Consider the following 13520-nt stretch of genomic DNA (forward strand, 5'->3'; position numbering starts at 1 on the left):
GGGAGCAAGGGAGGGATTGCGGGGAGGGATCACGGCAGGTTGAAAACGTAAAATCAGCACATTAGCTTTTATAAGGGGCGTCAGAATACGGGATGATCGGAAGGGATCACGGGACCCCTGGGGAGCCCGCCGGAATCCGACATGTTTCCGAGCTGAACGCGCGAAAACCGGGCCGCTGTTGAGCAGAGAGCCTCTTATCAACTGTGCGCTGAATCCACTGGGGGGGGTTGCAATAGAAAATGAACAACTGAATACAGCATTTCCACCAACGGGTGCACTTATTTACTCATTACCATTCATAGTAAAATGGTATATTCCAGTTTATGACAAGTGGAATTTGAGTGTAAAACGAAACTAAAATGACTATGACAGAGAAAACACAGAGACGGCGAGAATTGCCCGTTACACGGATGCACGCAACACAGGAGAGCGACCACCTAATTGTCTCCTGGAATGCTAATCACCCTCCCCAAGTAATATCCTGAATCCTGCGCAGGGGAATTTATTCTGAACATGCGGGAAATTCCCACACTTTATTTCACGTGAGAGACTGTTTACACGCTTTGGTAGGTGCTGCTATTTTGGTTAGCAACTGAGCACAAACAAGCTCAGTAAGTTAAGACTGTCATGCCTGTGTTGGGAACAATCCATCCATCTATCCATCCATTTTCTTAGCCGCTCATCCTCACAAGGGTCGCGGGAGTGCTGGAGCCTATCCCAGATGTCAACGGGCAGGTGGCGGGGTACACCCTGAACTGGTTGCCAGCCAATCGCCGGGAACATGACCAATAGGATTTAGGAAATGAGGTTATGTTGACAATGTCTATTTGAGGGAAGTGTTTTTTTTTTTTTTGTTTTTTTTTTTTTAAGTGGAGGATACACAGAGAGAGTCTCTGATGGTGTAGTGGTACATGTGCCTGACTTTGGTGCAGGCAGCGTGGGATCGATATCTGCCGTGCGACTGACCGGCGACCAGTTCAAGGTGTAGTCTGGCTTTCGCCTGAAGGTAGCTGAGATAGGCTCCAGCTTCCCCGTGACCCTTGTGAGGATGAGTGGCTTGGATAATGGATGGACACACAGAGCAACTATTTGTGGAAATATAGATGTCCTTATTAAAATCAGGGCAGCACGGTGGATCAGCTGGTAAAGCGTTGGCCTCACAGTTCCGAGGACCCGGGTTCGACCCCGGCACTGCCTGTGTGGAGTTTGCATGTTCTCCGTGGGTTTTCTCCGGGCATTCCAATTTACTCCCACATCCCAAAAACATGCAACATTAATTGGACACTCTAAATTGCCCCTAGGTGTGATTGTGAGCGTGGCTGTTTGTCTCCATGTGCCCTGCGATTGGCTGGCAACCAGTTCAGGGTGTTCCCCGCCTCCTGCCTCTTGATAGCTGAGATAGGCTTCAGCACTCCCTGCGACACTAGTGAGGATAAGCGGCAAAGAAAATGGATGGATATCAAAATCATAACTATGTCAGCATTATGCAGTTCAATGTACAAATTGAGAGTGGTGGATTCCAGAGGGAATTTTAGCGTTACAGGGGCAATGCCCTATGCCAGAACCGCCACTTGCAAAGGATCAATTTGACAAAGTCAACATTTACATAGTCCCCTTGGCTGTGCTGTAAACTTCTCACCTGTAGGAGGAGTCATGGAGAAAAAAAGAAAACTTAACTAACTTCTCCTTCTGAAGTGACTGATCCTGTCTTTCATTTATTCAGTTCATACGCTGCACCTTCTCCAGCTCGTCTCGGCACGCCACATTCTGTGATCTCACGCCTCGCAGGTGCAGGTATGGACCTCACGTCTCTACCTTCCCTTTTTAAATCCACCTCAAACGGAGCACAAATTAGGCGTCTTCTTTCGCTCCAGCCCCTCCACCTCCACCTCCACCTCTCCTCCCCGCTGCTGCAGACTCTCCCAGTCGCGGGTCTCATTCCGAGTCATCCCCTTAGCCTTGGGTTAGCAGGGGGTTAGGGCGGGGTACTACTTGCTTGCTTGCACTGAATTATAAATCAAAGTGCAACTACGTGAAGCTCTCTAATTGCATTGCTTTCTTTCCTTAGCGTGTCACTTTAGTCTGTCAGTGCAAAGTGTGAGGATGCTTCTGAGCGACCATTTTTCTGCCATTACCTTACATTGAGGTTAATGGTCCCTACTTTGGGATCTGTCATGTGCGGCATGTGGCCCAGTGGTGGGTGGTCAGGCCCAGCAAGGCCTCAATACTGCACATTTACAGCCTGAATTATGATAGAGGGGCGCCTTGAGATACAAGTTCAATTTGTTCCGTGACCGCACTTGAAACTCAAAACACTCAAAATGATTATATCTCATATCATTTTCACCCATTGAAATGAATGGAAATGCCGCAATTTCCTTGCACTCTCACGTCAAAAACAAACAAACAAAAATAACATGTTTGTGTATTCATAATATAAAATTAATAATAATAATCATAATAATATAAATAATTATTATTTTAATGACTTTATAACCCTCTTTTTTCCTTCTCAGATCTTTTTGCTCACATTTTACATTTTATTAGTCTTAATCTGGCGGCACAGTGGGTCAGTTGGTAAAGCGTTGGCCTCACAGTTCTGAGGACCCGAGTTCAATTCCGGCCCCGCCTGTGTGAAGTTTGCAAGTTCTCCCGTGCCTGCGTTGGTTTTTTCTCCGGGCACTCCGGTTTCCTCCCACATCCCAAAAACATGCAAAATTAATTGGACACTCTAAATTGCCCTTAGGTGTGATTGTGAGTGCGACTGTTTGACTGTATGTGCCCTGCGATTGGCTGGCGACCAGTTTAGGGTGTACCCCGCCTCCTGCCCATTGACAGCTGGGATAGGCCCCAGCGCTCCCCGCGACCCTTGTGGGGATAAGCGGCAAAAAAGATGGTTGGATGGATGGTTTCAGCTAACTTCATCTACCAATATAGGTCTGTATTGACCTGGCCACATTAGTACAGTTTATAATTAGTATCTCTGTTGAGTAAGGGGTATTTTATTAAAAAAAAAAAATCAACTACTAGATAAATATTACTTGGTAACTGCTGCAGATGATGTTGCATGTTGTGATTTTGTGATAGCGGCGGTAGTCAGAGATGGTTAAGTCCCCACTGAAAGCCTTGGTACCAAATGGAAGGCCCACCACTGGTATGGGGTTCTGTTTGTAAAATTGGAGCACTACACCAAAGATATTTTTATCTACACTGTCTGTATTTGTGACTTCCTCATCCCCTTCGTGTCCTCTGAGTGTCATTCTCCGCCCTCGCCTCCCAAGTCTGCGAGGCGAACCAATTCATCACCAGGCATCACTTGTAGTCTGATTTCCAGGGGTGCTCCTAATGGAAGGGGATGCCGCGTCCTGACCAGTCCACAGAGACTTGTGGGGGCCAAGAAGTTCAGTTCCAGAGTCCAACTTAGGGAAGCAATTATCCCTCAGATGGACTGCTCCCGCACAGACGTCGGCCTCAGTTGTTAGAGAAGCGCCCCGAAGCTGGACGTCATCTGACCTGCATGTGGAGGGGTGGACTCTCCAGGCCTTGGCCCGTGGTTGCTGGTATTGGCGAACGCACACGAGGATCAGTGCCAACCTCAATGGAGACCAATGTGGGGATGGGGGAGGGAGGGGCTTTGACAGGAAGAGGGATGGAGCGTTCCACCAAGATAAATAACGAAGGCGGGTAGTGGGCAGTGGGTGACCCTCAGCAGGGCGGCCTCGTTGGGACAACGACCGACTGACCTACAGGCTGGCTCTGACGGCGTCTGGGCGTGTATTTTGTATTTTTTTTTCACAATTCACAAGAGTTTCAAGGTGTCTGAAAAGCTCTCTAACATTCATTCAAAATACACAATTGATGAAAAGATAAAATTACAGCACAGTAAGTAATATGCATTCTGCCCCAATTCAGTCCTTTTCACTTGGCGACTTTGTGCCATGTAAATCCCAGTACATGTTACCATGACAACCGGGCAGAGATAGGACATTAGCCTTCAGTCAATTGGTCTATTCATCCATCAATTTTCTTTGCCGCTCATCCTTACTTGGGTCGCGGGGAGTGCTGGAGCCTATTGCAGATGTCAACGGGCAGGAGGCGGGGTCCACCCTGAACTGGTCGCCAGCCAATCGCAGGGCACATAGAGACAAACTTTCGCACTCCCAATCACACCAAGGGGCAATTTAGAGTGTCCAATTAATGTTGCATGTTTTTGGGATGTGGGAGGAGAACCCAGGTCCTCAGAACTGTGAGGCCAACGGTTTACCATCCGAGCTACCACTGTGCCGCCCGAATGGTCTATTTGCAAAATCAAATTTACTGACCTTTATGCAACCTTTTATTAACCTTGGTGAAATACTGTATGTCATCAAGTGCAGGGGGGTATGGGAAGCTACTTTTTTTTTTAACATAAAAAATGTACCGCACTGTTTCAAATGAATTTGACTCCACGTTTCCTCACGGACTTCACTGCACAACGCCGAGTTTTGTATTGCTAACGCAAGTCTCTAGCATTCTTTCTTTCTTTTTTCGGTCGTCATGCTCTCTCACTCACAATTTTAAAACTCACATGTTCGTGTAGTTTTCTTTTAACGTAGGGATAGTAATGTTAGTCTTTCAATTATTGAAGAATTAAAAAACAAATGTTCATATTGCAACTTTTCTCTAATACTATATCTGTTTCTTTATATACACTCATCTATTTAGTTATCAAATAGTTAACATCTTTTTAAAGTTTCTAGCAAGAAACACTCAGGTGGACTATCACTATCACTTAAATATGGGTGCCGTAAAGGATTGTGGGCAATTTGTCCTCCTCCTTTTCTTCTATGAAGGTTGGCAAAGAGTTAACTTATGCCACAGGTAGCTTGGAGGTTCCTTTCCACCCTCCATATCTAGAATTTGAGCTATCTATCTTCCAAGTACTTCTGGGTTATCTGGCTTGGATATGAAAAGAAAGTCCCCCCCCCCCAAAAAAATGCAGAATTCTCAGAGGCCCAACAAAACCATAAAATGAGACTGGGATTCCCCCATTTGACTCCACAAACAGGTGAACATCATAGTCATGATATTATGTCAATGCTAGGATGTTGTTAGCTGTTGGCCAAGCGCCCACTGTTTTGTAACAAATTAATTGAAGGTAGATGGTTGTACATGCAGACAGTAAAATATGTGCGAGTGGCCACTGTCAGGACAGTAAACTGATATTTTTGCTGAATGTTAGCATTTAATTAACGCACATTGGACTTTCACTTATCAGCATGATTCAATTAGCATGTTGACTATATACTGTTTAAATGTACGGTATTTTTAATTTCATGTTGAGTTTGACAATATCCAACTACACTTAATGTGATGGATGTTACCAAACATAAATGTAAATGTAAAGCTCAACAACTAGCCAGCCACTGTTTAGCACCCATGAATGGGGAAAGACAAAATGTTTGTTGTAATTTCACTGAACACATTAGAGCGTTTCTCAAAGGGTTAGCAACTGCCTAAGGATAGGCTAGACAGGAATTGAAGGGATACATGCAAAATGCTTGATATGATTTTGTAAATACAGTTTACCTGAACAAACCGACTGCATAGTTCATCTGCCTGTTCCCATTTCAGTTGCCGAGTTATTGATTTCATGGTGGATGGGTTTAAAACAAATGTTTAATGTATAGAGCCAGAACACTTGTCATAAAGTTTTTCCAGTGAAAATAAATGTTGCCGTGTAGTAAAAGTTGAATTCACACCAAAACAAATGTTATACACCAAATTAAGATCCAGAAAAATAAATGAAGATAAAACAAAAGAAAAATATATCAACAACACTGAAAAATTTAATACAGGTATTAAAAAAAAAACAACACATTCATAGAGTGACTAGGTTTCTTTTTCATGTCTAATTGTTCATGAACTGCCCTGTTTTTATTTTTTGTTCAACGTCCTGGTTTTTGCGTTCATTCTTTTTGCAGTTTTAAATTAATTAGTTTTGGCATTTAGTGAATCGTCAAGAAGTGCATGAAAATGCACACTCAACTCTGCTGCTCATTCTGCAGATGAATGTGGCACCAATTAAAAGAGGAAGAAATAATTTCCAGTGGTATGAGACTTGCTGCCAAAAACCCATTGTCACAACAAAAAAATAGTTTACTCCACACAAATCTCCTTACATTTTGTGTTTATGTGCCTTGGCTCGATAAAAGTTGGGAAACTGCATTTACTGGTCTCATCCAAACAACGAGCATTGAGAAGAGACACTGAGCAATTCATTAAAACCGCTGCGACGAGTCACAGTCTTTAATCTAATGCCTGCAAGAGGATCCAGGAGACCACACTGGCTCTCTTCCATTGTCTTGATTGCGGCACGGTTAGCGTGAAAGGGGCTTTTGGGAGACTCTTATGAGTCTCTCACAAACACATCATTGCCCTAGGTGGTCACATGAAGCCGAAATGGTCACAGGGTGACAGTGGGCTGCTCTGTGAATTCAGTGGTCGTTATGATGGCGAGTCGATACTTGGTAAGGGAGTGGGGGGTGTTACATCTTGAAGGGGGGGGGGCAATGGTTGAAGGAAGAGGAGATCAATTTTGCTGTTTGATCTCACGCAGGCTCTGAATAAATGTATATTTTATTCTCTCTCACCGGGCGCAAACATTGACATTCTTCGTGTTGATTCTTGTGTCTCATGTTTGTGGCGAGAGACCTGATTTTTAGCTAAGACAACCCACTTGTAATTCCTCAAGCGCTGCTTTTTACGGCACTTCTGCTGCATCTCAGGCCACCAAACACCAAAAAAAAAAAAAAAAAAGAACTTACAGTATGCCCACTTGTGGAACCAATGGAACCCCCAAAATCAAATACCGGTACCCCATAAGCGCTACGGTCTATGTGCACCAGCCAGGTCCGTGACAGACTTCCGATCTCGCCACTGATCTACAAATTAGTTTCTAATTAATGTCCTTCTGAAAATGAACAGATGGTACAGACCATTTATCCTTAGGAGTACAAGTAATTTGTTTTTTTCTGAAATGTCACTTACCTATCTTTCTATACCGAGTAACTCCCTTTCCTAATTTTATTTTCACTGCAAAATGGTGGAAGCTAATTTGTCTCTTAAAGTCACGGTGCAAAGTGGCATATAGCAGTGCAATTTTTTTTTTTCTTGACTTATTTTTTCTGGCATTGCAAGCGTACTGTCTGTTCCAATTTCCACTGTTATGAATAGAGCATGAATTTCCCCAGATATTAATTTGTTGATCACTGGCAGAATCAAAGGTATGCCACGGCCCTGGTACAATTACAGTAGTCCATTTCTGGATTTCTACCGATGTTTGAAAGATTTCCACCACTTTGTTTGTGGAAAATATGCCTCAAAACCAGGAAGTTCATTCATCAGTGGTCATCCACAGACCATAATGTGGTGAGAGAAATTTCAAGTGTCGTGGTGGTCTACAATAATAATTACACATTTGGATAGTTGTGTCCACCTAGATGTATTAACTTCCCAAGACCATTGATAAATATTACATTGATTTTATTTTTTTTCTGGGAGGGGGGTTGTAGATGAGAAAGGGTAACTGTTTGTAATTGTTAGGTTTATCACCTAACTTGCTGGAATAGTTGCACAAATAACGGACAAGAAGTCGTCTTTCTTTTGATCAGAAGGACGTAAGAGACGGGCTAGTGTCTCCAAACACGTTCTGAACTCTCTTAGGTACTCTTTTTTTTTTTTTTTTTTTTTTTAAATATTAGAAAACACACAAGGTCAAAAGAAGGTGTGAGCAGATGAAATAAGCAAAGGTACAGTTTTGGTGATGATGTGGCGCTTCGTACGATGATGATTTAGCACATTCTTTGGTTATGATGGAGTTGTCCTTGGTCACTTATAGGAAGATACTGTTGGATCTGTGTGTAGGAGCTCGTCCTGTGAACAAGACTCTTCGAAGCAAGGATGATACTTTGGCTTTGTTGCAAGTCCATAATAAATATATTAACGATAACTCTAACAGTAATCCACAAAGATGTCATGGTTTGAAATCTTGCGTGGCACGGAAGGTTCCCTTGCTTAAGCCAGCACATGTCAAGGCCCGTCTTAAGTTTGCCAGTGACCATTTGGATGATACAGAGGAGTCGTGGGAGAAAGTTTTGAGGTCAGATGAGACCAAAATTGAACTTTTTGGTCATAATTTCACTAAACGTGTTTGGAGGAAGACCAATGATGAGTTCCATCCCAAGAACACCATCTCTACTGTGAAGCATGGGGGTGGTAGCATCATGCTTTGGGGGTGTTTTTCTGCACATGGGACTGGACGACTGCATTGTATTAAGGAGAGGATGACCGCGGCCATGTATTGTGAGATTTTGGAGAACGTCTTTCCTTCCCTCAGTCAGAGCATTGAAGATGGGTCATGGCTGGGTCTTTCAACATGACAATGACCCGTAGCACACAGCCAGGAAAACTTAGGAGTGGTTCCGTAAGAAGCATAACAAGGTTCTGGCGGGGCCTACCCAGTCTCCAGACCTAAACCCCATAAAAGAAATCTTTGGAGGGAGCTGAACCTACAGGAAACGTTTGACTTCTGTAATTGTAAATAAAGGCGACTGTACTAAATATTGACATTGGTTTTCTCAGGTGTTCAAATACGTATTTGCAACTGTATCACACACATCGTTTAAAAAAAAAGCATACATTGTGATTTCTGGATTTTTCTTTTTAGATTAACTCTCTCAGAGTGAACATGCACCTACGATGAAAATTTCAGACCTCTCCATGATTTCTCAATGGAAGAACTTTCAATATAGCAGGGTGTTCAAATACTTATTTTCTTCACTGTAACTGAAGCCACGTTCGAGTGTGTCCAAATTCCAATGTAGCTTCCATCACTGACCCAACTTTGCATCCAGATCTAAGTCGGGGACTGGTGGTACTTCTTGCATCTCGCTCTTTCCAGGACAGAAGACACTCTTCTATTCAGCTCTGACTGATGCAAGCTTGTTGCAAAATGCCCCAACACTCGGACAAATAAGCCATCCATACATGGTAAACAGTGTTGCATTGGGTTGCATTTGGCTCCGCTAGCTCTATCACACGTGCGGTAAACAACCAGGCTTGTCTGCGCGAACCTTGGTGTCAAACTGATGCTGTGCAAAAAAAGTTTTTAATTGCCCATCGATGTCTCTGGATGGCAATCAAAGTACGACTTAATCCCAAATGAAACTCCTCACCTCACATCAACATTCTACCTGGATACCAAGATCCCAGACGGCGATGAATCAATAATTTTGTTGCGTTGGCCTGAGCACAAAAAGAACAAATCGATGAGTTTTTCAGAGAATAGGCTCCCCCCCAAAAAAAAATCATTAACGAGGCAAATTCATGAACGCTGAACTGTGACCATGCTGGGATTCACTGACCTTTTTTCCTCAAAAGTGCATCCTTGAACGGGTTGAAAAGAGCTCCTCCCCCTCCTGCATGTCGTCATAATGATTTGATCTCATTTCGGAGGGCCAGATTAAAGTGTTTCAAGGCTGCGCAAATTGGAAATAAAAAGGGATTTGGCCCAGTGCTAATGAATTACGCCGAATGGACATTGGTGTGAATTATTTATTGTCTGTATGGTATTAAAAGCTATGCAGTGATTATCAATTTAAATGTCTCGGGGTGCGTTTTATGACGTTCTTTATACGGTATGTGAAGGGAAAAATGAAATCATTTTTTGAAAAATCAGCTTGTCAAGCCGCGCCTCTAATGTGTTGAAAAAGCTTATTTATTCCTCATCTGCTAGATTTGCATGAATTATGCATACCAGCAGGGTGTGAAGCTGTTTTATTTTATGAAATGCAGTGTAAGTGCAACAAAACTCAAATAACGTGACATCAATGAGAAGAGTAGCTGGGACTGTCAAAAGGTTAACCATGAACTGAGTATATAGGATACACATACTGTGCAATACTGCATCTCTGGAGGAAACTCCTTCACTGTAAATAATCACTCATTCAAAATATCATTGGAGTACATCCATCCATTCATTTTCCAATCTGTTTATCACATTTAAGATAAATTGTCGCTACAACTAGAACAAATGGCAATATTGTTACTGATGTAGTTCATGACAACATTAAAAACACATGCTATGTACAGTTATGTTGTGTTAAAGTGTATTTTTATGTTAAATTATTTTTGTAACTGGCTTATTGAAATTGATGTAAGAAGGGGTGATGCTTGACATCTGTGCATCACATTTTTCTATTTTCATAAGCAACAGAGGAATTGAGAGGACAAGCACATTAGACGTAGATGAATAACATTTATTATACTAGGTTACTGTTGCGGGCTTGCTCGGTTTTGCATTGTAGTATAGTTTGCTTGAAGCATGAAATCAACTCAAACTGATTTTAATGCCTGGTCTCAAAGGCTATTATTATAATTGTCAAAGTTGGCTAGCAGTTTTTGACCAGAAGAATTTCCTGTATAGTTTGCAGTAATAGTTTCTTGGTTCTGGTTGAATTAAAAAAAACAAAACAACATATTATAGTGACAAAATATCTTTATTGATAGACCACGTTTAGTTTTCATTTAGCAACTGGCTAATGTTAGGTAATGCAAGACCTTTGTTTTGGTAACATTTAATGGGAGAGTGGCTGGGGGGGAGACCATTCTGCTGCAGAATGAGAGGAATGAGGTTGATTCTCAGGAAGGTTTGTTTCTTCTACATCAGAATTTGATTGTGTCCCTTGTAGCTCAAACATGTTGGGATGTGTAGGCATGAGGAAGTTGGCAGATAATGTATCATCCATTTTCATGTTGGAGTTGTGTTTGATTGACAGCTGAGCGAGGGGCATGGGTTCAGAGCATTCACGCCCACAGGATTTGAGAGGAAGACGACAGCATTCTTTCACCTCATTTTCCGAGATTTTTTCAGTCATTTAGAAACCATACACTTTTGACGGTGTTTTCTTTCATCCATCCACACGGAATTCTTTCTGTAATTTGGATACAACGTAGTGCAAATCCACTCTGGAGGAGCCTGACCATTATCACCATTAATGTCTCTGTGTTTTTAATAACTGTTTAAAATTTTGTACTCAATCCTGTGATGAAATGGAAGCCAGTGCTAGGACAACAGTGAAATTTGAAAGAAAGGAACAACAAGGGAATGTTCTGCACATGGAAGAATATTTCGTAGGATTTCCATCTGTCAATATGGACTCTTAACCACCTCAGTATATGAGCGAGTGGCGCGCTACGTGACAGCATCTATTTTGTATTCCACTGTTTACACCACGTGTACTCACAGGCTCTCGCTTTGGACCGCCGAGTGCGACCTGGCTCACTAATAACGCGGCGGCCCGGCACTGTGGGGCTCGATGACCCGGCGACCCAGGACCGGGCTAATGAGCAGGTAGCACCATCGCGCCGGGTCTCTACAGCTCCCGAGCCTTCCTCCGTGACATCTGTCCATGAAGGCTGCGTGGATGTTTTATTCGCGGAGGCAAACTGAGACAGGGGGTGTTAATTATTCACTAACGGTAATTATGACATGCCCATGTCTCAGTTTGGCGGGGACCACCCCATTCTTCCTTAGCTCATCTACGACCGACCAGCCACTGGTATCGGCCAGCCAGAGTCAGAGAGAGACTGCCACATGGGACCTAATTAGCACAACATAAATTATGGGATGCTGATAAAGTAGTCACCGGTGGCATCCGAGGGCGAGTACTGCTGAGCCTGTTTTCGCTGTCCATGCGGTGCAACCGACATGGCCGACTGTGCTCACTCGCAAGACTGAGTCTGTTTTGTTGTGTGTGTGCTTGTGTGTGTGTATAACGCCACTCTTCTGAATGCGAATTAGGTTTTTTATTTGCAGGCCCTCTGAGACAAACTTATTGAGTTACTGTATTCAATTAACAACTGTTTTAAAAGACAAAACCATTCAATTTTCATCCCATTGACTGCGTTCTCCCACGGTGAGATGGTCTGCTGCAATCAATTGCTTTTGACAAAAGGCCAGGAGAGGGGCATCAGAATGAGATGTCTACCTTGCACAATGGACTACCCAAGAGATTGTGGTGGTGGTGGAAGACTGGGCAAGTTGAGCCTATACCAAAAACCACCCCTGGTCGTGGATGAGCGGGAGCCCAATTCCTCCTGACTTTGGGGTGAGATTGGTACACCTTGGACTAGTCATCAGCCATTTAACATAGTCAAACATGCATTCCAAACTGACAAACATACAGTCTTCAATTAACCTAAAATACAGGTTTTTGGAATGTGGGAGGAAGCCAGCCGGAGTAACCGAAGAAAACCCACGTAGGCCCAGGGACAACATGCAAACTTCACGTAGGAAGGCAGGAAACCAGATGCAAACTCAGAACTGAGAGGTGGATGTGTTCACCATTAGTCTCCTGTGCCATGCCGCCTCTTTTAGTATCCATCCATCCGTTCTCTGAACCGCTTATCCTTATTAGGGTCGCTGGTGTTCTGGTGCCTGGTGAGAAGCAGTGTACAACCTTAACTGGTTGCCAGCCAATCACATTATTTGAATGCCATTTTTTGAAAATTTGCATTTTTGACAGACTTAAAGTATGCTCTGTATTACTGGATACTCTTACAATATTCTTAAGTAGGTTTATCTCCAAAAAAGTACTGTAAAAAATGGAATGGTGGTTGAATTCTGGAAGTCAGGAGCCAGTCAGCTAATCTAGACATGTCGGGGACCAGCACAGACACCAGACAGCTGACTTAAAAACACTGCAGGCATGAAGGCTAGTTGAGAAGAATAAAGTGAAGCAAACTGTGGACTGATGAGCCATGAAAAGATGAAACCCACCTGCACTGATATCTCCGCCAAGACACAAACAAATAAAAGTCTATTGAGGCGGCACTCGGGCAGTTTTGTTGTCTGTTTATCCGGGAACGAGTGAGGGGGGCGCCTTCCTCCTCCAGGTGCATTGTGGGCATTGCCCATGTGCCCTTCTCGGACGCGGTGTTTGATTCGCGCTCGGCTTCGCTGTTGTGCATTTCTGTGAGCTCTTGACATGTGCACCGCCGCATGAATAATTGAGGCCTCGCACGCAGTCAGGCTCCAGCAAGCACTGCTTTGCTCCGGAGCGTTCGCGTTCCCTCGGACTCGAGAATCCCACTATCCGAATGTCTCACTACCCTCCTTTTAAATGGACTCACATAGTCTATGTGAGGAAGTAGAAACAAAGGTTTCTCTCTCAGCTTTACTTTCTGGTTTTAGTACCCATGGTAAATGTGACCCTCCAGCACGAAACCCGTCAGAAGTCACACAGCTGTCTTTTGAGCTAGCACCTGTAACGCACGCCTTCTGTCTCTGGCGCAATCAGTGGTAGCTGGTCAATAGAGGGTGCAAGGGTGCTCCCCCACTACTGGCGGTAGTCACCACATTACTTTCTTGGAATAAAAGCAATCGAATCAAAATAGTATATAATATGTATATTCCACAAGTGGCAGGGTGAGCTGTGGCTCATTTGCATGAGACAGGACTGCCCAACTCTTAAGAAAAG

Source organism: Syngnathoides biaculeatus, chromosome 9 (assembly GCF_019802595.1).
Source record: "Syngnathoides biaculeatus isolate LvHL_M chromosome 9, ASM1980259v1, whole genome shotgun sequence".
NCBI classification, from domain to species: Eukaryota; Metazoa; Chordata; class Actinopteri; order Syngnathiformes; family Syngnathidae; genus Syngnathoides; species Syngnathoides biaculeatus.